This window comes from Ambystoma mexicanum, chromosome 11 (assembly GCF_040938575.1).
Source record: "Ambystoma mexicanum isolate Mex_15411 chromosome 11, UKY_AmexF1_1, whole genome shotgun sequence".
Taxonomy (NCBI): domain Eukaryota; kingdom Metazoa; phylum Chordata; class Amphibia; order Caudata; family Ambystomatidae; genus Ambystoma; species Ambystoma mexicanum.
The window spans coordinates 370,435,557-370,462,262 of NC_090934.1; positions in this window are offsets into that span (position 1 = coordinate 370,435,557).

Below are 26,706 nucleotides of genomic sequence, written 5' to 3' on the forward strand. Positions count from 1 at the left end.
GGGCTGTGGAGCGATGGAATTCCAGTCGGGAGTCTTCGGTTCCAGCAGGGGTGGTCACAGCAACAGCACCACTGGCTGATGTGCAGGCAGCAAATGGCAGTGCACGTGGGCAGCAGGCAGTCAGGCAGCAGCAGATGGCAGGTGGGAGCGTGCTCGGGGCTCTGGGGGGCAGTAGTTCGGCCTTCTGGGCAGGAGCGTGGTCTTCCGTGTGCTTACGCGTGGCCAGCTTGGTACGGAGTGATTTGGCACGTGAAAATCCTGCACGTCAGCGTGAAAATCGAGGAAAGGCCCTTAGCGCGTAAGCGCGTCAGCACGCATACGCGATTCTATTGGACCAAAGGCCCTCAGCGCGTAAGCGCGTCTGTGACGTGACCCACACGGGTGTTTCCCACACAGCACGTGATGACAGAGCACACGTGGAAGACTGCACGTCAGAGTGTCATCGCGTGTGATTGGTGGAAATGGCCCTACACGCAGAAGTGACAAAGCGTGTAATTGGTGGAAATGGCCCTACACGCAGAAGTGACAAAGCGTGTAATTGGTGGAAATGGCCCTAGCGCGTACACGCCGCGTAAGTGACGCTGGACGTGTGGGCCTGTATAAAAGGTACGTGTAAAACACCATTTCCTTGTACGTGCTTTTCGTGGAGAGCGAGTGGGTGAATTCTGTACTTCTTGTCGTTTCACACGCGATTTACTTCACGGCGTTTCAAGTTCGTATTCCCTGTTACCTCTGACAGCTTTTTCTCTTTTTTCTCTTTTACTGGTTTACCTGGGCCTGTTCCCTCAAACAGTGTTCCCTTCTACTGTTGTCCTGTCTCCTCAGACAGCGTACAAATCTTCTTTTGGCGGGGGTGTTGCCAACCAAACGCGCTCCTTTTTCACGGTCTTTTACCTGGCAGACGGTGAGTCACGCACGTATCTAACATCTGTGCTTACCCCGTGTGTAGCCTACCCCTTCAGAGGTCATTCTAGGCTGCGTGTGACACGCATACGTTCATTCTTGTGTTACTGGGTGCCACAGCGTAGTGCAGGTTTTTCTTTCTGCACACGTGGTCTAGGAGGGGTTGCGTGCACGTCATCTTCCTTTTTTGGGGCTCCTGTGCGTAGCGTGACCCGTCATCTTTCCCCAGGGGTTACAATCAGCCTTGCAAGAGCACTAGGGTACAATTACCATCTGGTACCCAACCCCCTTGACCCCCAATTGCCCAGGACAATACTTTACAGCCACTCCCATATGCACATCTACATCAGTGTCATGGCTGGGAGGCGAGGATTCCGTAAGGGTGGCAAAGGTGGAAGAGCCACAAGTGGTGGCCGTGGTGGATCCGGTAGGGGACGTGGTCGTTACTTGCAGGGTGAGCCTGTCCCCCCATGTGTGGAGGACCAGTCAAGGGCACCCATAATCCCCCCCCCTCCCGTTGAGGCTGATGTGGCTGACACCATCCATGCTCAGCCCTTGTTGGACCAGCCCATTGTGGCACCAGACCTGGCTGACTCCATGGCTGACTTCCAGGTCAGCAGGCCTATGACACGTGCGCTGGTGCACGTTGATGTCACCATGCCACGTGCATCTGGGGCAGCAAGGTCATCTGCTGCACCAAGTAGGCAGGGCGGAGAGGCTGCAGGGGCAGCTGCGGCTCCATCCACCCCAGCCCTCACACACCCAGCCAGGACAGTGTCGGTCCTAGTCCATGCTGCTGACATTCCCCCTGACACCATCACACTAGAGCCAATGCCTGCACCAACTCCCATGCTGAGTGTGCCAACCCACACTCCTGATACAGAGTCCACCAGGGCTCCTGCCCCTAGTGTACAGAGCGGCGCAGGACACTCAGGATCACCACCACCTTCCAAGCGGAAGAGGAAGAGTGCTCGTCCGGCACAGGCTGATGCCCCATACACGGCTACACAGTCCGGCCCGTCCAGGAAGCCCAGCTTCACGGATGACGAACTGAATGCACTTGTCGAGTATGTGTCCGCACATGACAACGATATGGTCATTGTTGCAGGATCCAAGACCACACCTGCACAACGCCAGGCACACTGGCAGACCGTTGCGGACATCGTAAGTGCCCTTGGAATCGTGAGGCGCACAGCCAATGATTGCTATAAGCGCTGGAATGACCTAAAGCGCAGGGCAAAGAGTAAGCTGGCCTCAAGTCATGCCGCAACTCTAGTGACTGGAGGTGGGTCTCCAGTAGTAGACATGGAACTCACTCCACATGAGTCAGTCGCTGGGACCTACGTCACGGAGGAACAGATCCAAGGCGTGGGAGATCTGGCTGATTACGAGGCATTGTCCGGTGAGTGCACATGCATGTGTGTGTCATCCATGTGCATGGTGTGTGTGTGAGGGCTTCTGTTTGTGTGCCAGGTGAGAGTGTGTGCGCCTGAGTCGTATGGGTCTGCCATGTGCTTCATGCAATACATCATGCGCAGCTGCATTTGGCCATAGCAGTATCCCTTCTGCCAACAGTAGACATCTAGCCCAACTGCACGCCAGTTGCCCTTGAACTGTCACCTTGCCACAACATTGTTGCTTATTTTTCACTGTTCATTCAGTCAGATTGTTTGCATTCCACCACCTTTACTAGGCATGTCGCAGTCCACTAGTCACATGTCTGACATGGCTATGGTAAAGTGGAGTGACTTTGTTACCTGGATATCATTTGTTCACACATGTCCCTGTGCAATTGGACCATTTCAGACTGGCAGCTCCAGGTGAAAAATCTGACCTGTTAGAATTAGAAAAGCTATTACATGCGGGAACTGGACTGAATGAATAGGGGCTGCCCTCCTCTCCATCTTCACTCAATAGCAATGGTACATGCCATCTGTGTGATGGCATGTGTGTTTCACCTGGCAATCACAGGCCAATGTGTGATGCCACTGCCAGGCAGCATGCAGAAAATGTGTTCATCTTCCATCTTGGTGTCATCAGTGTGTGCCATTTGCCTGCCCTTCATATGCAGTGAGGGTGCATGCATGGGAGGGTTTTAGTCATGTGGGACATGTGTCAATCAAGTACTGGTTCTCTTGCTTCTCAGCCCTCATTGTGTGCCATAGTGCTAATGCCTGTTTCCATTTCTCTGTTTTTATGTCTTTGCAGGGGAAGACGCACCTGATACTGCTGGGGTTGTGGAGATGGTGCAGACCCAAGAGGGGTCCGAGGGCCGACCAACCACCAGTGAGGGACGTGGTGTGGTGGTGGGTGAGAACCCACAAGTGCTGCAGGTCGTGCTCTCAAGGGGTGTCTCTGGCTGCACCTCCCCCGAGCTGTACTCAGGTGTTGATTCGGATGAGACCTACGTGCCGTCGCAGGTGAGTGTTCCAAGGAGGGATTCTGTTCTGTACCACCCACCTGCACCAGGGTCAGAACCCTCAATGGGGATGTCAGTGTTGGCAGCTACGCCTTTGGTGGTTACGGATGCAGGGTCACACTCCGCGACATCTGATCCTGTTCCTGGGCCAGCAGATCAGAGGGGGAATGCAGTCCTGCAGCCTCAGGCAGTGCCGGCACAGCAAGGCGCAGTTCGCCTTGCCCCAGACAGGTGTGGTGCCCGCCGACGTGGTGGCCGTACGCCACCTGGCAATACCGCATGGGAGCAATCCATTTACGGTATGGCAACACAACAGGCAGCATCATCCGAGATGATGGCTCAGGCCATGGATAGGGTGGCCACTTCCATTGTCCCCCCTGAAAGGCTGATGGAGCGACTAGAGCAGGCAACCGACTCCATCTGCCAGTCACACAGGGAGGACATGTTGGGGTCCAACAGGGACAGGTGGGCGGCACTGGCGACTCTGCAGGAGGCCATCTCCATTGAGTCCCAGGGCCACAGGGAAGCCCTGAGGCAGGAGCTCCTTCACCTCAGGACGACTCTTGTTGAGCTTGAGGCTTCAACACACCAAAGGACAGAACAGTAGCTGGAGCGTCTCACCCGTACGCTCTCAGCTGAGATGCAGGCAACGAGGGCGGAGGTCCGGGCATCCCGTGAGTTGTTGCATGGGGACCTCCGCACACTCATCCTCCAGAACCAGACCTACCACACCCGCATGCTTGCAGCCATGGAGGAGCAGACTAGGGCCTTGCGTGGGCTGCCTCCCATAGTGCAACCACCTCCGGATGCAGCTGCACAGGTGATAATAGCGACAGCAGTGATACTCCCACAATAGGGTAGCCGTGTGGGCCATGAGCCCATGGAGGTGTTTTTTTTTCCCAGGATCCACGCAGGTGGGTTCTGGTGTGCATCCTGTCCCCGGACCTCCTGGGTGGCCTCCCCAACCCCCCCGGGCCCATCAATGGCCATTTTTGATTTTTATTTTTATTTTTGATTTTTATTTTTGATTTTTATTTTTTATTTTTATTTTTGATTTTTAATTTTATTTTTTTTTTAAATTTTTATTTTTATTTTTAATTTCTAAAAAAAAATTCCCAATTTTTTGGGGACAATTTGTTGGCTTCCGTGGTTCCTGTGGGCATACGCAGCATTGTGGCTGGGCACATGCAGGCTTGTCATGTATTTGGTTCAGATGCTTGGGTTTGAGTCACACACACCCCTCCTGCTTCCCGTTTCCATGGGCTTGCAAAGGGTGTGCCCAAGTGACAGTGAATTACACAGTGACATTGGACTCCCATGAGCTGTGTGGGCAGTCTGTAGTCAATACTGTGTATACATTCCTAGTGCATATTGCTGTTGTGTTGTACACTGCATGTTGCATTGATGTGTAACTCATCATCTGTGTCTACCTCCCAATTTGCAGGTCCCTTCCTCATGTCTACACAAGGCCCTCTAGTCTGGAGATGGGGTCCATGTTGGCAGCAGTGCACCTACAACTCTACATGGCGCCAACACTGCACAGTTGGTAGTGGTGGGAGTGCAGGCATTTCCAGGTGGTGAGACTACTAATATATAACATTTGTGATGTCATGTTAATGGTAGTACCTGCTCAAGTTTGTTGTTGGTCCTGCATTACTGTGAGCATTTCAGGTGTTGCAAGTTTCAATTAGGGACACTCTACATTGTGACACTAGTGTCATGTTGTGGGGATTACTTTGTTTACCTGCAAATAGCATGACATGGCACGGTGTGTGGTGTGGCGGTGCTGGGGATGGGTTGGCTGACATGGCACTGTCCTCTTGTTGCATTTTGCAAGTGGGTATTCATTCTAGCTGCTTGAATGTGTTACTTCACAAAACTGCATTGGCGGTGTCTGTGTGGGTAGGGATGCACACATTGTGACACTTCCAGGTGAACAATCTCAGGCTGATATGGTTTTCACGGTTCATTCTCCAGACATTCAGGATCAGTGTCAGGTTGAGTCATCATTGATTGTCAGATGGAATGTGCCAGGGCAGTGTGCACTCCACAGGGGTGTGATTTCTATGTGAAGTAATTAGCCACTAGCTGTGTACGGGCTGCCTCCCCCCGTGCCCTTTCCCCTCCCATGCGCAGCGGCTGTGCATGTGGTTGGGGATGTGGGGCCACCACCATGTCCACGGCCAGGCCCCGGCGTGTTGCAACGTTGTGCAGGACACATGCTGCCACTATGATCCTGCACACTACTGGGGGAGCGTACAACAGCTGCCCGCCAGAACGGTCAAGGGAGCGAAAGCGTGACTTTAGCACTCCGAATGTGCGCTCCACTATGCCCCGGGTTGTAATGTGGGCTGTGTTATATCTTACCTGGGGTGGCGTGGTGGGGTTCCGAATTGGCGTCATCATGTGGGGGCTGAGAGGGTAGGCACTGTCCCCTGTGGAGGTGGTGATTGGTATCATTGGTGGGGTTGTGACCTTGCTCAGTATCTGACATGCATGCATGTGCAGTGGCATTCATACTCACCAAGCAGCCATGTATCGCCATGCCGCCCAGCTTCTAGGTCCCGGCTTAGGGTGGACATTCGGTAAATGAAGCTGTCGTGGGTTGACCCGGGATAGTTGGCATATACTGAGATGATGATTCCCTTGGCATTACATACTACCTGCACGTTGATGGAATGCCAGTGCTTGCGGTTCCTATAGATGTGCTAAGATGACCTGGGGGGACGTAGAGCCACATGGGTGCAGTCGATGGCACCTAGCACTTTGGGGAATCGTGCCACAGCGTAAAAATCCAGGGCGGCAGCATGCCTTTCTGCAGGTGTTCTGGGCAGGTATATGTGCGTGCGGACTGATGGGCGTGCAGTGATGATGTTCAAGACCTGGTGTAGGCAGCGTGACTGGGTGGCCTGTGATACACCACCCACAATGGCACTTGTCCGCTGAAATGATCCAGTGGCTAAGAAGTGCAGTACATTGAGGACCTTCTCCAGGGGGCTGAGTGCTTGGGAGCACAGGGTGGGTGATGTGAGGTCATCCTCCCACTCACTCACCAGGTCCAGTATGATGTGTGGTGGAAACCTGTACCTCCCATGCACCTGGTCATCAGGCATCCCGAAAAGGCTGGTTCTGGGTGTGAATATTCTGGCCCTGACTATCCTCCTCCTCCTCCTTTGGTAGGCCACGCCCACTGCTGCTAGGAACGGTATGTTCATCCTGGGTCTGAGCTTGTTATTTTGTTAGCGCGCAAATTAATGCGTTGCGCGTGTTGTAGGCGAGCGTGTGACCCGCGCACCCCTGAAATCCAGTACCCAGTCCAATAGCGTGTGGAAATTCCCGCGCACCCCGGGATACAGGTGCGCTGACGTACTTGCGTGTGTAAGTGTCCGCGCACCCCTGATATACACGTACATAGGCCAATCGCGTGTACGCGCACCTTTGCCCAATTACACGCGATGAGACTCTGACGTGCTGTCCAATTACACGCGATGACACTCTGACGTGCAGTCTTTCGACGTGTGCTCTGTCATCACGTGCTGTGTGGGAAACACCCGTGCGGGTCACGTCACAGATGCGTTTACGCGCTGAGGGCCTTTGGTCCAATAGAATCGCGTATGCGTGCTGACGCGTTTACGCGCTGAGGGCCTTTGGTCCAATAGAATCGCGTATGCGTGCTGACGCGTTTCCGCGCTAAGGGCCTTTGGTCCAATAGAATCGCGTATGCGTGCTGACGCGCTTACGCGCTAAGGGCCTTTCCTCGATTTTCACGCTGACGTGCAGGATTTTCACGTGCCAAATCACTCCGTACCAAGCTGGCCACGCGTAAGCACACGGAAGACCACGCTCCTGCCCAGAAGGCCGAACTACTGCCCCCCAGACCCCCGAGCATGCTCCCACCTGCCATCTGCTGCTGCCTGACTGCCTGCTGCCCACGTGCACTGCCATTTGCTGCCTGCACATCAGCCAGGGGTGCTGTTGCTGTGACCACCCCTGCTGGAACCGAAGACTCCCGACTGGAATTCCATCGCTCCACAGCCCAGCCCCAGGACCCAGTTGCCCACCCACTCCTGCCTCTGGGGTTGTCATGTCGGGGCAAACACCATCTGTGACCACTGACAACCCCCGGCCAGAGAGGCAGAGGGGCACCAGCTTCAGTGCCACCGAAGTTGGTGTCCTGGTGGAGCAAGTCCTGGGGCAGTATGATGCCCTCTTCAGAAGTTCCCGCGCCGACAAGGAAGGACGGACTCGGATCTGGACTGACATCGTGACTGCCATCAACGCGGAGGGGGTGGCAGTCCGGGACTTACAACATGTCAGGAAGCGCTGGGAGGACTACAGGTCCAGGACCCTGAACAAGGCCCGGCGCCTCTTGAAGGCAGCGGATGCCAAGGGGCGCCGGGGCCACTTGTCGGAAGAACAGATGGGGGTCCTGGAACGCATATCCCCAGCGCTCCACGTCCAGGTCCTAGAGAAGCAGACCCGTCTGGAGTCGAGCGGTGAGTGTACATGCATCCTGATTGTGAGCAGTGCGTGTGGTGATTATTCGGTATTGTGCAGGTTGCACATCTGTTTGTATGGGGTCGAGTATGGGTGGGGGTGTACAGGGCCGTGGGGCTGACACATGCGAGGGCTGTAATGTGTGAGACATGGATGGTGCTTGTGTGTGTAGGCTTGCATGGAAAATGCAGTTGTGCGTGCACACATGTTTGTATGAATGTGTATGTAAGTAGACATGTCCGTGATGTCACGCATGTATGTTGTTTTCGGCTGCATGTATGAGCACTGTGTACATGTGCATGTGTGTGTATTTGACAAGGGTGCAACAGTGATGCAACATGGATGCATGTGACAGCGGTATGTGGAAGCCTGATTGGCAGATGTGACATGGATGGCCGTCTGAACAGTGCGACACTTGGCAGAGGTGTACACATGCATGCAAGTGTGGTGGTGTGTGTACATGTGTGGTGCACTTCCTGTGTTGCATGTGATGTCTGGCTCCCCTTTGGCTGCTGATGCTGTTGTATGTGTATGGATGGTGGTGGCAGTTGCAATATGGCTGTGGTATGGCTCATGTGTGCGAGTTGCAATGACATGTGTGTTGGGGATTGTGATGACATGTCTGAGGTTTGCCAATGCCACTCATGTGCAACTGTCATGTGTGTATGTGTCCATTGTACAGTGCCCTGATGCCTGTGTTTTGTTTCTCCCTGTCTGCAGCGTCAACTGATGAAGAGGGCGGAGAAGGTGCTGTGGAGCACAGCGGCGGGGATCCGACCGCCAGCCGGAGACGCAAGGCCCGGCTCCCCTCCCGTGTTGTCATCTCGTCGGGGAGTGAGGAGTCCGGTGCCGCGTCCCAGGCCGCAGCTGCCGCGGGGAGGTCCAAGAGGCGGAGGTTGCAGTTGGACTCCTCGGCAGCAGAAGGGGCAGCTGGGACCCCACAGGGCCCAACAGGGGAAGATGGCACAGAGTCATCCAGGTTGGTGGGGGGTTTGGTGGAGGAGGAGGCTGTGCAAGCACCAGAGACGGGGTCTGGAGGTGGGGATCCCACTGGTGCTAGTGGTGCAGTGCAGGACCAGGGACAGGAGGCAGCACAGGCCGCCGCGGAGGTGCCTGTGTGCAATCCTGTCCCCGATCCTGTCCCTGCATCATCTTGCACCAGCAGGGATGCCTACGTCCAGACCCGTTTTCAGGCAGGGGATGAGCTGACGTCAACTGGCCTTCCTCTGCCTGCGGACGTGGCCATCCAGGTCCGGGTTGAGCCTGTCCTGGCTGGTGTGGCGTTGCGTCAACCGGCCATGCGAGGTGACCTGCAGTCTTTTCATGGAGAGACTGCACGTCATCTCGAATGGCTCGTTGACCACGTCAGCCTGCTGGGACAGGTCACCCAGGCCGGATTCCTCCGTCTGATGGGGCTTGCTCCGACCCCCTCCTCAACTGGACCCCCTACGCGCCAGTCGTCCTCTGTGCCATCTTCCCACCCATCAGTCACCTGGGTGCCCTGTGGAGCTGCCTCTGACGGTGCGGCCAGGCTGGTGGAGGAGGCATCCCTGCCACAGTCGGGAGTCGGAGGTCCAGCAGGGGTGGCCACATCAACAACTGCACCCCAGCCGGCGGAGGATGTGCAGGCAGCAGGAGGCAGTGCACGGGCAGAGGCAGTGCAGCAGCAGCAACATGGTGGGAGACATGAAGGCTCGGGGCTTTCCATATCAGAGGGGCAGGCATCGGCCGGAGGGCACGGGGACCCAGGACAGAGAGTGTCTTCCGTGTGGCAGCGGTTGGGCCACGCCATAGGTGCGGAGCGGCGGCGGGCGGAAGAGGCGCGGCTCACAATGGTCAGGGCGGAGAACTCCATGCGGAGGGCCCTGAGGTGGGCCGAGTGCCTCGAGGCAATCCGCAGGGGGTTGGAGGAGGACACGGCGTCGTCCCTGCGGACCCTCGGGGCCATGGAACTGGACCGCCTCCGGGATATCGAACAGGAGTTCGATGATGCCCTGGCCCGGGACACCACGGAGTGAGCCGCTGGACTTGCCCGCCGCCTTTGTATATAGTTCTTTAGTTTTAGGTTTCCTTTGTTTCTTATTAGGATTTGGAGTCGACGGACACTGCTCCACTTTTTGTATATAGTTGATTTTTAGTTAGGTTTTTTAGTAAGTTTCCTTTGTTCAGTTGGGCTCATGGACCCTTGTTAGTTTTTAACATAGTTCTTTATTGCATAGAGATTTTTTTACATTTGACTTTGGACGACATTTTTTTGGATTCTGATTTGCAGTTTTTTTTTTTAATACGGACATGCACCTTATTTTTTCTCATTCCCATTGTAGTTTGTTTCCTTTCTTTAGCATTCTTTATTTTTTTCAATACAATTTTGTTTTCATACTTCACTGTGTGGTATCATCTCATTGGTTTCATGCATGTCATGTTGGGTGCTTTCCCATTCAATTGCAACCATTGTGTGTGACGGACATGGGTTCATTAGCTTCATGAACATTGGGGGTGTAACATGTAATTTCCATTTCCATGTGGGTGAATGGGTTACTTGGTAGGGCTTTTTGGCTGTGGAGGCTGACCATTACGCACATGATTGGGGATTGTGAGGACCTGGTGGAGGGTGCCCCTGGATGCTGGGGGGTGGGGGTGGTGGGAGACATGAGTGGGGGCCTGGTGGGGGCTGCCCATGGTGGCAGGGGGGTGGGGGTGGTGGGAGACATGAGTGGGGGCCTGGTGGAGGCTGCCCCTGCACTGCTGGGGGTGGGGGTGGTGGGAGACATGAGTGGGGCCTGGTGGGGGCTGCCCATGGTGGCAGGGGGGTGGGGGTGGTGGGAGACATGAGTGGGGGCCTGGTGGAGGCTGCCCCTGCACTGCTGGGGGGTGGGGGTGGTGGGAGACATGAGTGGGGGCCTGGTGGGGGCTGCCCATGGTGGCAGGGGGGTGGGGGTGGTGGGAGACATGAGTGGGGGCCTGGTGGAGGCTGCCCCTGCACTGCTGGGGGGTGGGGGTGGTGGGAGACATGAGTGGGGGCCTGGTGGGGGCTGCCCATGGTGGCAGGGGGGTGGGGGTGGTGGGAGACATGAGTGGGGGCCTGGTGGAGGCTGCCCCTGCACTGCTGGGGGGTGGGGGTGGTGGGAGACATGAGTGGGGGCATGGTGGAGGCTGCCCCTGCACTGCTGGGGGTTGGGGGTGGTGGGAGACATGAGTGGGGGCCTGGTGGAGGCTGCCCCTGCACTGCTGGGGGTGGGGGTGGTGGGAGACATGAGTGGGGGCCTGGTGGAGGCTGCCCCTGCACTGCTGGGGGGTGGGGGTGGTGGGAGACATGAGTGGGGGCCTGGTGGAGGCTGCCCATGGTGGCAGGGGGGTGGGGGTGGTGGGAGACATGAGTGGGGGCCTGGTGGAGGCTGCCCCTGCACTGCTGGGGGATGGGGGTGGTGGGAGACATGAGTGGGGGCCTGGTGGAGGCTGCCCCTGCACTGCTGGGGGGTGGGGGTGGTGGGAGACATGAGTGGGGGCCTGGTGGAGGGTGCCCCTGCACTGCTGGGGGGTGGGGGTGGTGGGAGACATGAGTGGGGGCCTGGTGGAGGCTGCCCCTGCACTGCTGGGGGGTGGGGGTGGTGGGAGACATGAGTGGGGGCCTGGTGGGGGCTGCCCATGGTGTCAGGGGGGTGGGGGTGGTGGGAGACATGAGTGGGGGCCTGGTGGAGGCTGCCCCTGCACTGCTGGGGGGTGGGGGTGGTGGGAGACATGAGTGGGGGCCTGGTGGGGGCTGCCCATGGTGGCAGGGGGGTGGGGGTGGTGGGAGACATGAGTGGGGGCCTGGTGGAGGGTGCCCCTGGTGGCTGGGGGGTGGGGGGGGGTGGGAGACGTGAGTGGGGGCCTGGTGGAGGCTGCCCCTGCACTGCTGGGGGTTGGGGGTGGTGGGAGACATGAGTGGGGGCCTGGTGGGTGCTGCCCATGGTGGCTAGGGGGTGGGGGTGGTGGGAGACATGAGTGGGGGCCTGGTGGAGGGTGTCCCTGCACTGCTGGGGGGTGGGGGTGGTGGGAGACATGAGTGGGGGCCTGGTGGGGGCTGCCCATGGTGGCAGGGGGGTGGGGGTGGTGGGAGACATGAGTGGGGGCCTGGTGGAGGCTGCCCCTGCACTGCTGGGGGGTGGGGGTGGTGGGAGACATGAGTGGGGGCCTGGTGGGGGCTGCCCATGGTGGCAGGGGGGTGGGGGTGGTGGGAGACATGAGTGGGGGCCTGGTGGAGGCTGCCCCTGCACTGCTGGGGGGTGGGGGTGGTGGGAGACATGAGTGGGGGCCTGGTGGGGGCTGCCCATGGTGGCAGGGGGGTGGGGGTGGTGGGAGACATGAGTGGGGGCCTGGTGGACGGTGCCCCTGCACTGCTGGGAGGTGGGGGTGGTGGGAGACATGAGTGGGGGCCTGGTGGAGGCTGCCCCTGCACTGCTGGGGGGTGGGGGGGGGTGGGAGACGTGAGTGGGGGCCTGGTGGAGGCTGCCCCTGCACTGCTGGGGGTTGGGGGTGGTGGGAGACATGAGTGGGGGCCTGGTGGGTGCTGCCCATGGTGGCTGGGGGGTGGGGGTGGTGGGAGACATGAGTGGGGGCCTGGTGGAGGGTGTCCCTGCACTGCTGGGGGGTGGGGGTGGTGGGAGACATGAGTGGGGGCCTGGTGGGGGCTGCCCATGGTGGCAGGGGGGTGGGGGTGGTGGGAGACATGAGTGGGGGCCTGGTGGAGGCTGCCCCTGCACTGCTGGGGGGTGGGGGTGGTGGGAGACATGAGTGGGGGCCTGGTGGGGGCTGCCCATGGTGGCAGGGGGGTGGGGGTGGTGGGAGACATGAGTGGGGGCCTGGTGGAGGCTGCCCCTGCACTGCTGGGGGGTGGGGGTGGTGGGAGACATGAGTGGGGGCCTGGTGGGGGCTGCCCATGGTGGCAGGGGGGTGGGGGTGGTGGGAGACATGAGTGGGGGCCTGGTGGACGGTGCCCCTGCACTGCTGGGGGGTGGGGGTGGTGGGAGACATGAGTGGGGGCCTGGTGGAGGCTGCCCCTGCACTGCTGGGGGGTGGGGTGGTGGGAGACATGAGTGGGGGCCTGGTGGAGGCTGCCCCTGCACTGCTGGGGGGTGGGGGTGGTGGGAGACATGAGTGGGGGCCTGGTGGAGGCTGCCCATGGTGGCAGGGGGGTGGGGGTGGTGGGAGACATGAGTGGGGGCCTGGTGGAGGCTGCCCCTGCACTGCTGGGGGGTGGGGGTGGTGGGAGACATGAGTGGGGCCCTGGTGGAGGCTGCCCCTGCACTGCTGGGGGGTGGGGGTGGTGGGAGACATGAGTGGGGGCCTGGTGGAGGCTGCCCCTGCACTGCTGGGGGGTGGGGGTGGTGGGAGACATGAGTGGGGGCCTGGTGGAGGCTGCCCCTGCACTGCTGGGGGGTGGGGGTGGTGGGAGACATGAGTGGGGGCCTGGTGGGGGCTGCCCATGGTGTCAGGGGGGTGGGGATGGTGGGAGACATGAGTGGGGGCCTGGGTGAGGCTGCCCCTGCACTGCTGGGGGGTGGGGGTGGTGGGAGACATGAGTGGGGTCTGGTGGGGGCTGCCCATGGTGGCAGGGGGGTGGGGGGGGGTGGGAGACGTGAGTGGGGGCCTGGTGGAGGCTGCCCCTGCACTGCTGGGGGGTGGGGGTGGTGGGAGACATGAGTGGGGGCCTGGTGGGTGCTGCCCATGGTGGCAGGGGGGTGAGGGTGGTGGGAGACATGAGTGGGGGCCTGGTGGAGGGTGCCCCTGCACTGCTGGGGGGTGGGGGTGGTGGGAGACATGAGTGGGGGCCTGGTGGGGGCTGCCCATGATGGCAGGGGGGTGGGGGTGGTGGGAGACATGAGTGGGGGCCTGGTGGAGGCTGCCCCTGCACTGCTGGGGGGTGGGGGTGGTGGGAGACATGAGTGGGGGCCTGGTGGGGGCTGCCCATGGTGGCAGGGGGGTGGGGGTGGTGGGAAACATGAGTGGGGGCCTGGTGGAGGCTGCCCCTGCACTGCTGGGGGGTGGGGGTGGTGGGAGACATGAGTGGGGGCCTGGTGGGGGCTGCCCATGGTGGCAGGGGGGTGGGGTGGTGGGAGACATGAGTGGGGGCCTGGTGGAGGGTGCCCCTGCACTGCTGGGGGGTGGGGGTGGTGGGAGACATGAGTGGGGGCCTGGTGGAGGCTGCCCCTGCACTGCTGGGGGGTGGGGGTGGTGGGAGACATGAGTGGGGGCCTGGTGGAGGCTGCCCCTGCACTGCTGGGGGGTGGGGGTGGTGGGAGACATGAGTGGGGGCCTGGTGGAGGCTGCCCATGGTGGCAGGGGGGTGGGGGTGGTGGGAGACATGAGTGGGGGCCTGGTGGAGGCTGCCCCTGCACTGCTGGGGGGTGGGGGGGGTGGGAGACATGAGTGGGGGCCTGGTGGAGGCTGCCCCTGCACTGCTGGGGGGTGGGGGGGGTGGGAGACATGAGTGGGGGCCTGGTGGAGGCTGCCCATGCACTGCTGGGGGGTGGGGGTGGTGGGAGACATGAGTGGGGGCCTGGTGGAGGCTGCCCATGGTGGCAGGGGGGTGGGGGTGGTGGGAGACATGAGTGGGGGCCTGGTGGAGGCTGCCCCTGCACTGCTGGGGGGTGGGGGTGGTGGGAGACATGAGTGGGGGCCTGGTGGAGGCTGCCCCTGCACTGCTGGGGGGTGGGGGTGGTGGGAGACATTAGTGGGGGCCTGGTGGAGGGTGCCCCTGCACTGCTGGGGGGTGGGGGTGGTGGGAGACATGAGTGGGGGCCTGGTGGAGGCTGCCCCTGCACTGCTGAGGGGTGGGGGTGGTGGGAGACATGAGTGGGGGCCTGGTGGGGGCTGCCCATGGTGGCAGGGGGGTGGGGGTGGTGGGAGACATGAGTGGGGGCCTGGTGGAGGCTGCCCCTGCACTGCTGGGGGGTGGGGGTGGTGGGAGACATGCATTGTTGATCAGTAGTGCAAGGTGACATGTGAGTTGGCTGGGGGGCATGCCCATGGTGGATGGGCTGCCTGCGGGACATGTGCAGGGGTGCAGGGTAGTCCCCCGTGGTGTGGGCTGCCTGCAGGGGCCGTGGAGGTTGTGGTGCGTACACCTGGGAGGACCCACACGGCCAATTCACGTGTGGTACTCCCCAGAACCCCTGAAATACACATACCCTGCTGAAATCGCGTGTGGAACTTCCCGCGCACCCCTGAAATACACGTACCCTGCTCGCACTGGGCCAATCGCGTGTGGAACTTCCCGCGCACCCCTGTAATCCACGTACCCTGATGAAATCGCGTGTGGAACTTCCCGCGCACCCCGGAAATACACATACCATGCTGAAATCGCGTGTGGAAATTCCCACGCACCCCTGAAATACACGTACCCTGCTCGCACTGGGCCAATCGCGTGTGGAACTTCCCGCTCACCCCTGAAATACACGTACCCTGATGAAATCGCGTGTGGAACTTCCCGCGCACCCCTGAAATACACATACCCTGCTGAAATCGCGTGTGGAAATTCCTGCGCACCCCTGAAATACACGTACCCTGATGAAATCGCGTGTGGAACTTCCCGCGCACCCCTGAAATACACATACCCTGCTGAAATCGCGTGTGGAAATTCCCGCGCACCCCTGAAATACACGTACCCTGATGAAATCGCGTGTGGAACTTCCCGCGCACCCCTGAAATACACATACCCTGCTGAAATCGCGTGTGGAAATTCCCGCGCACCCCTGAAATACACGTACCCTGCTCGCACTGGGCCAATCGCGTGTGGAACTTCCCGCGCACCCCTGAAATACACGTACCCTGCTTGCACGGGGCCATTCGCGTGTGGAACTTCCCGCACACCCCTGAAATACACGTACCCTGCTTGCACGGGGCCATTCGCGTGTGGAACTTCCCGCGCACCCCTGTAATCCACGTACCCGGCCAAATCACGTGTGAGACTTCCCGCGCACCCCGGTATACACGCACATGTATTTTTTGTCAGCGGGTGTCCGTGTTTGTGGGTACCCCTTTGCACGTCATTTGTCCTGGAGGGTCACAGTATAGGACATTCATCATGGCAGTATATAGGTGCTATCTGTTGGCGCACCTTTTGGCGCACATTTCTTACAGCCGCAGAGACGCTACCGCCTGCTTTCTTGTGGCGGTCGTGTTTGTGCTTGTGCGCTGGTTTGAGCGTGCACTTTTTTGCCCTATTCTATTCCATGAATACGTGTTGTAGGCGAGCGTGTGGGCGTTCCGCGCACTTGTGCCCTGTACTTCCCCCGTGACGCCCACGTTTTGGCAAGTTGTTCCCCATTCCGAGTGTTACGCCCGTGTTCCGCCTACTTTTATTGCGTGCGCCGCGCTATGTGCGATTTTCGCTGTGGCCTGTGCGATTTTCGCTGTGACCTGGCGCACGCAGTTACATCGCCTGTGCGCCAACGTGCGCCGCGCACTTTTTTATCGCACATCCGCTGGTTTTCTCGCGCACGGCCTTCCATGAATCGATGTGCGCTGCTTTTCGTGCGATTTTAGCACTCGCACTGCGATTTTCGCTATTCCACTGCGATTCGCACGTTTTTGCACACTTGCGCCGCGCTAATTATTCCATGAATCGGCCTGTATTCTTAAGGCTGGCTACAGGTAGTATATACATTGCACATACATATGTGTATATAAGAGTTCTGGACATTCGATGATACATTTTAGTAAGTGAGTCTCCATGAAGAAAGACGGATTGGAAGCTATGCATGTGTCACAGCAAAGAATAGGCTTGAATTCAAAGCAAGACAAAAAAGGCGGTCTTGCTTGATGTCAAAGACTGGAAGCAGCCAAGAACTGGTTATCAGATGCATAGAACAGTAAAATGTGAGAAGCCAAGGCATCCCTTGATAATTTGCAAAGAAAGAACACCATGGGTGCCAAGTTTCTTTATTAAAGACAATTAAAGGCCATAACACGAGCAAATTCACAGTCTCTGTTCATGTGAGCTGAGGGTGAAAATAGACGATGGTCATGGTGCGCCAGATTGAAGCTAGCGCGTGCTCAAACCCCCTTATATTGCCAGAGGCGAGAAGCTACTACAAGGCACAGTTCAAAGACAATGTGCATGGCAGACGGCAGGAGTGATGAGATGTTGTGCTAATTGAGTAGAGAGATATGGTGAAGTTCACCCACAAGCACTTGGGGTACCAGCTTACGTGCTGCTAGGGCATTGAATGTTCTAGAAGGGTACAAGCATGCCAACCAATTATAGAAGGCCGTATAACGAAGAGCCTTATAGTTTGAGAGCCAATGAAGTGTTGAGTTTCTAATTACTGTTGAATAGGACTTACTATATGACTTGCACTAGGGGAGGACATGACTGCATCACTTCTCTATAGAGACCCAATCACGATCCTATCCCATATAGAAAGTATACTGAGACATTCCCCTAGAGTGAACCACAATCTCCCATAGGTTTTCTTAGTTTGCCACGTAGTATGACGTAACTTATGACAAACTTTTAGTATAAATGTATTGTTTTTCAAGAAATGTTTCAAGATCATGCTGTGCGACGTCTGTTGATGTCCGCTGTACTCCCTGTTTTAGACAATTGATATTAAAACAGAGTTATTTGCCAACTTCCTGAGTCGGTCTTATTATTTAGTTTGAGAAAGGTACTCGCTGTCCCTTCCATAGTACGACATGTTACCTTGAGTAAAAGGGTCTCTAGGGTTCACATGGCAGCATGTCGGATGGTTGATGTAAAGACCAAACAACCAATAAACTCCAGTGCTTCGGAAGATCACAAGGTTTCCTGTGGAGAGCGGCCCATATAGAATTCTTGCAAGAAAATCGATACAGGTGTGATGGGCCCCTCTCACAAAATCCCTCCTGGTTTCCAAGGTCTCGATCTGGGAGAGTGAATGGTGAGTAGACTAAGGGGAATGGCAAATTGAGGGGATGGGATTATGCTAGTTTTAAAAAGTAACAGGGGACTTAGAAGATAGTGTAAGAAAAGTAATGAGTGGCATTTTTGTGTATATAAATAAGAGATGAGGAGATAAGCCCAAGTCCTGGTTTAAGGCAATTTCAGAAGAAGATGTTATTGTGATGCTGGAAATGCATCGAAGTAACAGGGCCTCCATATCCTTTTCCTTTACTGCTTTTTATCGTATGTTCTGTCATGTTTTCCGCGCAGGAGTTCATGTGGGACAGCTCTCTCCTTTGGTTTTGGTGAACAGACCCATAGGATACCCACAGAGCAAGGTACGGGCTGGTGGCAGCTCTGTGCTGAATTGACTGGTGCCCTGAGCATCCTCCATTTTGGGATGCCCAGACCCTGTCATTGGAATCGGTAGATTCCGGATGGAGACAAAATGGCCCCCGTGGCCACTTGCCTTCCATCGCCTGTTACCTTGATCTTCCCGAAGTCCCAGGAAGCCCTAACTCTGTCCCTTCACCCTGACTGGCTGTTGGGTAGAAGTTCTGTATATGGTAGTGTGGGGAAGTGCTGACCAGACTGGCTGGAGCCTTCCCAACGACCGTATGTTGTGGGTATGCCTGTGGGTGGGACCTGTGTGAATGAAGTGTGTGACGAATACGCATTCTATGTTGTGGATGTCTAGTATCTGGTGTTTGACACAATGGCCCTCATTACAACCCCGGCGCTAAACCATGGCGCTATTAGCACCATGGTTGGTGCCGGTGTTGTAACGAGTCCGCCATGGTGGAATGGGGAAATACCGCCCCATTCCAAGGTTGGTGGGGCGGTATTTCCCCATTTCACCATGGCCCTTCCCCATTCCCATTTTGGCCCCATAGGGCTCAATGGGACTGGGGAAGGCGCTAAGTACGGTACCGCAAATTGCGGTACCGTAATTAGCACCGAGGTCCCTTTGCGGCACCCTACTTTAACGGCTGGTAAAACCAGCCGTTAAGGTCGGGTACCGCAACGGGACCTCGTAATCAGGCGTTAAGGGTTTAACGGCGCCGACACCTTTTACGGCGCCGTTAAACCCTTAACGCCAGGGTCGTAATGACCCCCAATGACTGAGACAGCCATGCCCAAAACCGGTATGAATGCAGTGTGGAGTGTTGAATGGCTGGGTACTTGTCCCAATACACAACTTGTTGTGAGTGTCTGGAGAGAAGTGAATGGCCTGAATGCACTGTGTGCCTGATTGGCTGGCTGCCTGCCTGCGTGAATGCCCTTCGTCGTGATTGGATGCTTCAGTATGACCCAGCGGAATGAATGGGAGATCAACAGTATATCTGGGGACCTCTCACTGCTAGGAATCGTGTTCAGAAGCTGAAGTCCACTACGACGAGTAACTGGAGTGAAGCTTGACCTTGAAGCCCTGCTGGATGAGAAGAATTGCTGTTGCTCTCCTTCACAATCTGAAAGCTGCTGTATCTCCAAGGACTGACCGAAAGAGGACCTGGTAAGGCGCCCTCTTCCCGAGCTACAAGGGACCATCGTACACCAGCTGATCTTTGCCAAAGCTCCCTGGTAGACAGACCTTCGACAGGCTGCCGACCCGAGACAGGGACTGCTGCAGAATCCAAGGAGAAGCGCCCGGACGGTTGTCCGCCCCTGTCGACGACCACCATTGCTGACCGGAGCTGCCGTGCTCCCATTTGCCTAAGAACTTTCGAATCCAAGGATGCTCTCATCATCATCGTCGCCGCTGTATCCCGCTGGAGAAGGCCTGACCGTCGACGCGTCGAGAAGCATCCACCGGTGGGTTTCCCACCACCCAAAGACCACAGAGACGCCGACGACTCGACGCCCTTGCTGGGCCACAGTTCTTCAAACTCTTTGCGGTCCCGAACTATCGACACCGAGGTGCCCCGCATGCCTCTTCCTTGCAGGACATTTACGCTTCCCCGTCAACGAGCACCGCTAGGAACGAAGCTGCCACTTCACTGTCGTAGTTCACCCTGTTCTCCGTCGGACGTTCGACGACCCGTGACTCCTGCTTGGGAGGACACTCAAGAAGGGCCGTCGATTCCCCGACGAGGAACGCTACAACGCCAGGTACTTTGGGGTTGCAGAACTATTGAGAAGTCGAGTGTGAACAATTTATGGACTGGGCTTGTATTTTTATTCTACAGGTTGCCCAGGTGGGGGGGGGATCTCCACATCTCCACACAAAGCTGTGTTTAACGGTAGTGACCAGTATTTCTGCCAATTGTTCTTATGAACTGCTTTCCTCTTTTCTCTACTGGTGGTTTCCTTTACAACTGTATTCGTCTGCCATTTAACCGTACAGTTGATGCACTTAAAAGAGATGTAATAGCAATTGTGGTACCATGTAGAACAGTATTTTTGCCATTATAGATAACGGAGTACAAAGTGTGTTATCGTGATATTGTATATAACCTTGAATATTAATTATATAAAGACTGTGTTTTAAACAATACAGTGTGCGGACTTAAGAACCAGCCCGCATCACCTTCCTGAGAAGCTGGGCCTTGATTGCTCGTCCATTGCTACCACAATAGGGAATCTTGGCTGGGGTCCACTGTGCCTCTCCTCTACCATATAGAGAACAGAGGTACAGACACCCCCCTCCAGTCTTTACAGTTATACACTTCAGTCGAAGTAATCTAGGCTACGCAGATGATATATCCCTGTAAAATAACCACTTAAACTCCTATCAGGGTATATTTAGGCATAGAGATAAGGAAAAGGCATGGACGATTAATGTGAAGAGTCGACTAGTCTGTCTCTTTGTATTTATGTCATATTGAGGTGTCGAAGAGCGACAAAGGTGTAAAGAAAATTACAAAAAGGTTGAGAAGACAGTATCTAGCTAAGAGAAGTTGTCGGTGCCGACTTAAAGCTAGATTGAGACTATTGGAAAATAGAGGGTTTGAACGGCGATTTGTTGGAGTGCGTTCATATTTGTTGTTTTTATAAATGTATTTTTTGTAAAGCACCGGTAAGTATTGACAGTCAGTTGAGACTTGTCACAATGGAAGATGTTACTCTTCTGATGCACTTGTGTAAAACCTTGCCAAAACACATGCCCAAGCTCATACAGTATAGTGCGGAATAGGTGAAAGGCACGGCAGATAAGATGTTTATGCCATGGCCACAAGGGGGATCTTTGGCAAAAGCGGTATTGCAACACATGACCGCATACTTGCACACTGCGTACACAGGAAATAAATGAGAGAAAATGTTAGCTATTTCAGAGCTGTGGAAGATTTACCAAGAAGAGAGAGAGGATCTGCCACCTGAGGCTTGGGTGCTTAATCAGTGTAAAGAGGAAGGTGTCAAGCCTTCTGCTCCCCTTGCCTCGCTTGAAGTAAAAAGTGTTAGTACAGAAAGCGCAGGATTGTATCTATTAAAAAGGAACTGAAAGCGGAGACGGGGTATAGTAATCCAATATACAAACCACCTGCTTACGATAGTCCAGAGGAGACTAAGATAAAAGAGGAGACCTTTAAGGCCTTGCAAAATAGGGAAGAGAAAGGTGAGCAATCAAATGTATTGACAGACATAAAACAGAAATTAAGAGATGGAAAGGAGAAAAAGGATAAAGCTGACACGGTAACACTCATACAGAACGAATGGATGGGAGGACAGATATTGCTTAAGTTAGATGGAAAAAGCATTGAGGAAGTTATGCAAAGGGAAGATCGAGACGAGCAGGATAGAAAAGACAAGGGACGAGAAAAAAGATTAAAAGAAGATGAGCAGAAAAGGAAGAGCCGACAGCAGCGAGAACAGTTGTATCAGGAGGAGCAACAAAGCAAAGAAGAAAGGGCGGAGGAACAAAGGAAGTATGATTATAGAGAGAGAGGAATGGAAGAACATGATCGACCGGGTAGGAAGTGAAAAGAAGACAATGCACAGAAATTAAGAGATAAGAGGATACAGAGATGAATGGAAGAGGAAGAAAGAAGAGCAGCTAAAGGAGAGAAGAAATAAGAAAAGAAGAAGAAAGATTTAGATGGGGATCAAGATACGCGAGATTGATCTAATTCAGAATGAATTAATGGAGCAAGTCCAGTGATACAATGGAGTAACATAGAAATGTTTCTCCCGTTACAGGGAGCAATGTCAGGACCATCTAAAGTTACATTAGATGAGGATTTTGATATAGGGAGTCTCGGAGATAGGATCGATAAAGCCTATCAGGATTTAAGAGAAGGTAGCAAATCGGGAAGCAGAGGGAAGGGAGATTGATCCGTGGTCTTCCAATCACAATGCGAAAAAAAGAGACCAATTCAGTCTTGAGCATAGAGCTTTGTCCTTAGACAGGCTGACTTTAGATAAGGGTGAAACAGAGGAGAGCCATACTATCTGGAGGCTAGATATGTCAGACGAGGAGAGAGAAACCTTCCGTGGGGAGGAGGGGGGAAGTGAATGTGGCCCGAGGGATGTCTGCAGACAGACAAGGGAGTAAGATAGTCTAATCTAGAACAACCTAAGGATAGGACGCCTGATCCTGTAGCATATCCAGAGCGTCCTAGAGGACGATCATGTAGCTAGAAGGGAGAGTCACTGCCATATGTGGGCAAGCTGAGGATGTTGCCAGGTACAAGGTGATCAGGAATCATTGTCCCACTATGGATAGGCAGATAATGGGAACCAATTGCACATTGTGATTCACGCAGTTCCCTTTATTGGAGAAGGGAGTGGCAAGACCACAGTATATTCCATGGCCACAGATGGACAAGGCTAATTTAAGGTGCAAACTCCCAAGCTTAATGGCGGGTGCGGGGAAATGGATTTGTGAGTTAGAGAAAATAACTGGAGGGAATACCTTGGCAATAGGGGATATCAAGGGTCTCCTAGCAGCTATTCTTGGGGAAAGAGCAGATGACATTTGGACAAGAGCAGGTTATTCGAGTGTCACGGCACAAAACACGATGCACAGTGGAGTGCCATTTAATAACTGTACTGTGGATGTTTGGAGAGACCTTACAGTACAATATCCTGATGTATGAGATATGGGTGCGATTATGGCATGAAAGATGGAAGATGATGAGGATCTGCTTGCTTATATTCAAGACATTCAAGAGCACTGGTCTCTTGAAGCTCATGAGCCGTGGAGTAAAACAGTGGCAGTATTTTAGCACATTGTGTGTCAGGGACTGCCTGAGCTAGTACAAAGGCAACTTAAGATGTTAGAGGGAATGGAAGCAAAACCATAGCCTGAAATAGTTGACTATAGTGCATCACTGTCGGTTGTTACAGGAGAAGAATAAAAAGAAAGACAATGCTAGAAACATTGAGGAAGCGAAGTTAGCACAGAAACAATTGTAAAAATACGGCATAGAAGGAGCGGTATTAACAAGCTGAGAAGGGATTAAAGTACAGCAAGCAGTGGATATATCGCAGCTGAATAATCAGTACCCGATGAATCAAGGAGAAAGTGGGTTTACACCACGAGGTAGAGGCATGTGTTACAGAGGAAGGGGTAGATTTCAAAATATTCAAAATGGGTTTCAGAACAGACAAATTGAGAATCAGAATGTTCAAGGAGGATTTAACCAAGGAGGACTAATTAGATAAAACCCTCCTATAGGTTGGATGTGTTTAATGACAGGACACATTGCGCTCACCCGTGGGAGCCAAGGGTATATACGAAATGGTCGATATTCAAGACAGGGGTCTGCTTATCCTCCAGCACATAGCTGACAAGCTAGGGATGGGTTCACCCAAGATCAGACAGTTTATCAGGCACAAGCACCACAAGCACAACAGATACAGCAACCGCAGCAATTACAACAAGCACCATTGAATCCACCGCAAGGGCAGTCGCAGCATGCCCCCATGCAGATATAGCAGAAAGCAGAACCCAAACACAGGACAGCTACTGACACCTAGAATAGGGGGTGTCACAATGGTAAGAGGGACTCCTTTTACAGGTACAGGGGTATGTATGTATGTATGTATCCACAATAGGACAGCTCACAGTGCGACTTGATGTGTTTAGTAATATCCGTGACACCAGACCCCCAAGGGCAACTAAACATTGATGTAACGATAGGAGGCAAATCCTTTTCATTTTTAGTTGACACAGGGGCTACTTGTACATGTATACGAGAGGGAAATTACCCAATATTGGGAAAAGCCATGAATGCTCAGGGATTCTCTGGAGCTACAAGTCGAGTTCCTTTCACTGACGAATTATCAGTCTCTATAGGAGAATGCGATATGTCTGTTCCTTTATTGTATTCACGGCAGACACCAGTTGATATTCTGAGAAGAGACTTAATCACAAACTTTATATGACGATTTCTTTTACTGATGAAGGTATAGTGTGCGCCACTCCTGGGATACACTATATGAATGTGGGTGAGTTTATATTGGCATTTAAAGGGCAAATAGCTCTGCAAGGGGTGCTGCTGGAGCCTGAAATTTTCCTTTATGGGGTCAGCAGTCTGTTAACGTGGCTACCTGGCTTAGTGGGAAGGACTATGAAGATACCCAATGAATTTCTGTTTAGAGCACAGGTACCTATGGAGGAAGAGGGGGGACAGACTATCTCCTTAGAATTAGATGCAGCCATAGTACAAGGGGAAATGGTAATGCTCGAAGACACAGATGATGAGGGAAGGCCGTGGAGAACAGTGATTGCCATTGGGGAGGAGTACAGATTGACTGACCTCACTGACGATGACATGTTTAGAGATGATCCATCAGATGATGAAGTGGTGTTCTTTATGAGCATTACGTAATGGATCAGAATAGCAAATTAGAGAGATCCCACAGTGCATGGCAATAATGCGACAACACCCATCATTTTTTTATGAAGATTTGGAAAAAGTGCCAAGTGTTTTATGGACTACAGGCCCTTATCCTGTAGGCCTATTAAAGGGAGTGGGAGAAGTCAAGATAAAGCTGAAACCAGAAACAATTTTACCTAGAGTAAGGCAATACCCAATGTCTCGAGAGGCAGATGAGGGCATTTCTGAGACCATCTCAGCATTGATGAAGCAAGGTATTCTGGTACTGTCAGAGTCATTGTGTAATACCACGGGATACCCTGTGAAGAAATTTAAGGGAGGATTGTGGAAATGTATACAAGATATGAGACCGATTAACCAGATTGTAGAGGCCGAGTTTCCTTTAGTTCCAAATTCAGCAACGATCATATGTAGTATCCAAGTAGAAGTGCGATATTTCACGGTGATCGATTTAAGGAATGTGTTCTTCTCAATTCCGTTGCACAAAGAATTACAAGACTTAACTTCCTTTAAGTTTCACCCCAATTTGACTGAAACATACTGGTTTACCCCAGGGGTACTGTGAGTATCCATCGATGTTTAATAGATTCTTGCAGCTGGACCTTGGTAATATTGATTTGAAAAATACTGTGATATAGGACATAGATGACATTCTGATCTGTAGCACAACAGAAGATGAGTGCAGACAATATTCAATCCAACTAACTATCCTCGCAGACAAGGGATACTAGGCAGATAAAGAGAAGTTACAGTATTGCCAAGAAGAAGGGATATATATAGGACAGTTGACGCACGGGAGGGAAAAAGGTGAGACCTGAAAGAACTAAAGTAATTATGAAAACTGCAAAACAACACACGGTAAAGCAGATACAGCAATTCTTGGGATTATGCAATTATGTGAGAGCATGGTTGTTTGACTATAGCTCATACACGAGACCCCTTTTTCAGGCTTTAAAGAACGCAAGTAAATAAAGAGATAATAGAATGGACTGAGGAAGGATTTAAAAATTGAAAAAAGCAATTTGTACAGCTTCAGCTTTAGTAATTTTCAATTATGCTGATGAATTCTTTATTTTCACATACTAATGGGACAGTTATGACAGCAGTGCTAGCACCGAGAACTACACTACAGTACAAACCTCTGGCATATTACAGTGGGACGCTAGACCCAGTTATGAAAGGGCACTTTTCTGTGCGAACAGTCATTGATGGCAGCTGCGTTCACAATTGAGAAGTCTGCAAGCATTGTAATGGGTTGTTCTACGACACTCTTTGTAGAGCATGCTTTGTTTGCCATTTTTGAGAAACCTACGGTCACATTGACATCTCAGAGGGCTTCCATGTACAAAGTTATTATAGGTAATCCAGCGATTAAAATTGTTAGATGAAAAATAGTGTACCCTGCCAAATTTGTAGCTGAGCCAGTGACATAGGATGAGCATGTGCATGATTGTGCGAGCTACGGAGTTTTAAGAAAATTGATTGTGAGGGGAGATTCTCTTAATTGATGGTTCTTTTAAAATTGATCAGACAAGTGGGAAAAGGCATTCCGGAGCAGGTGTAGTGACGCATAGAGCAAATAGCGAGTTTGACGTTGTAGCAAGTGCAAGACTCAGTTTTCAGCACAAGCGGCAGAATTAGTAGCGCTTATTGCAGCGCTTGAAAAACACAAAGGACAGGAAGTGACGATATACAGTGACTCGGCCTATGTGACATTGACTGTGCATGCAGGATTAGCATGTTGGAAAAGGAGGGGCTACCTCCGAGCGGACGGCATTCCAGTGCAACACACATCACTATTGGACAGGCTTATTAAGGCACTACATCTCCCAGTAGCCATGGCGATAGTTAAATGCACAGCACATACTAAGCAAACTGATTTTATTTCTCATGGGAATGAAGCCACAGATGCAGAAGCCAAAAAGGTTGCATATTCACCAGATATTTCAAATGTTTATGCTCCAGAAATTAGGGAAATGTTGGTTAAGATTATGATGGTAAATGAAGGGTTTAACCATTTATCAAGGGCTCAGTTAATTGAGATCAAGGCAGTGCACCACAGGAAGAGCAAGAGTTATGGAAATGGAGGGGGTGTTCTTTATCCCCCACAGAAGCATTATGGCGATAGGACAGTACCGGAAAGCCGGTGATGACAGTGGCATTATTAAGTGTAGTGCTTGAGCAGCTGCCCTACCCAGCACATG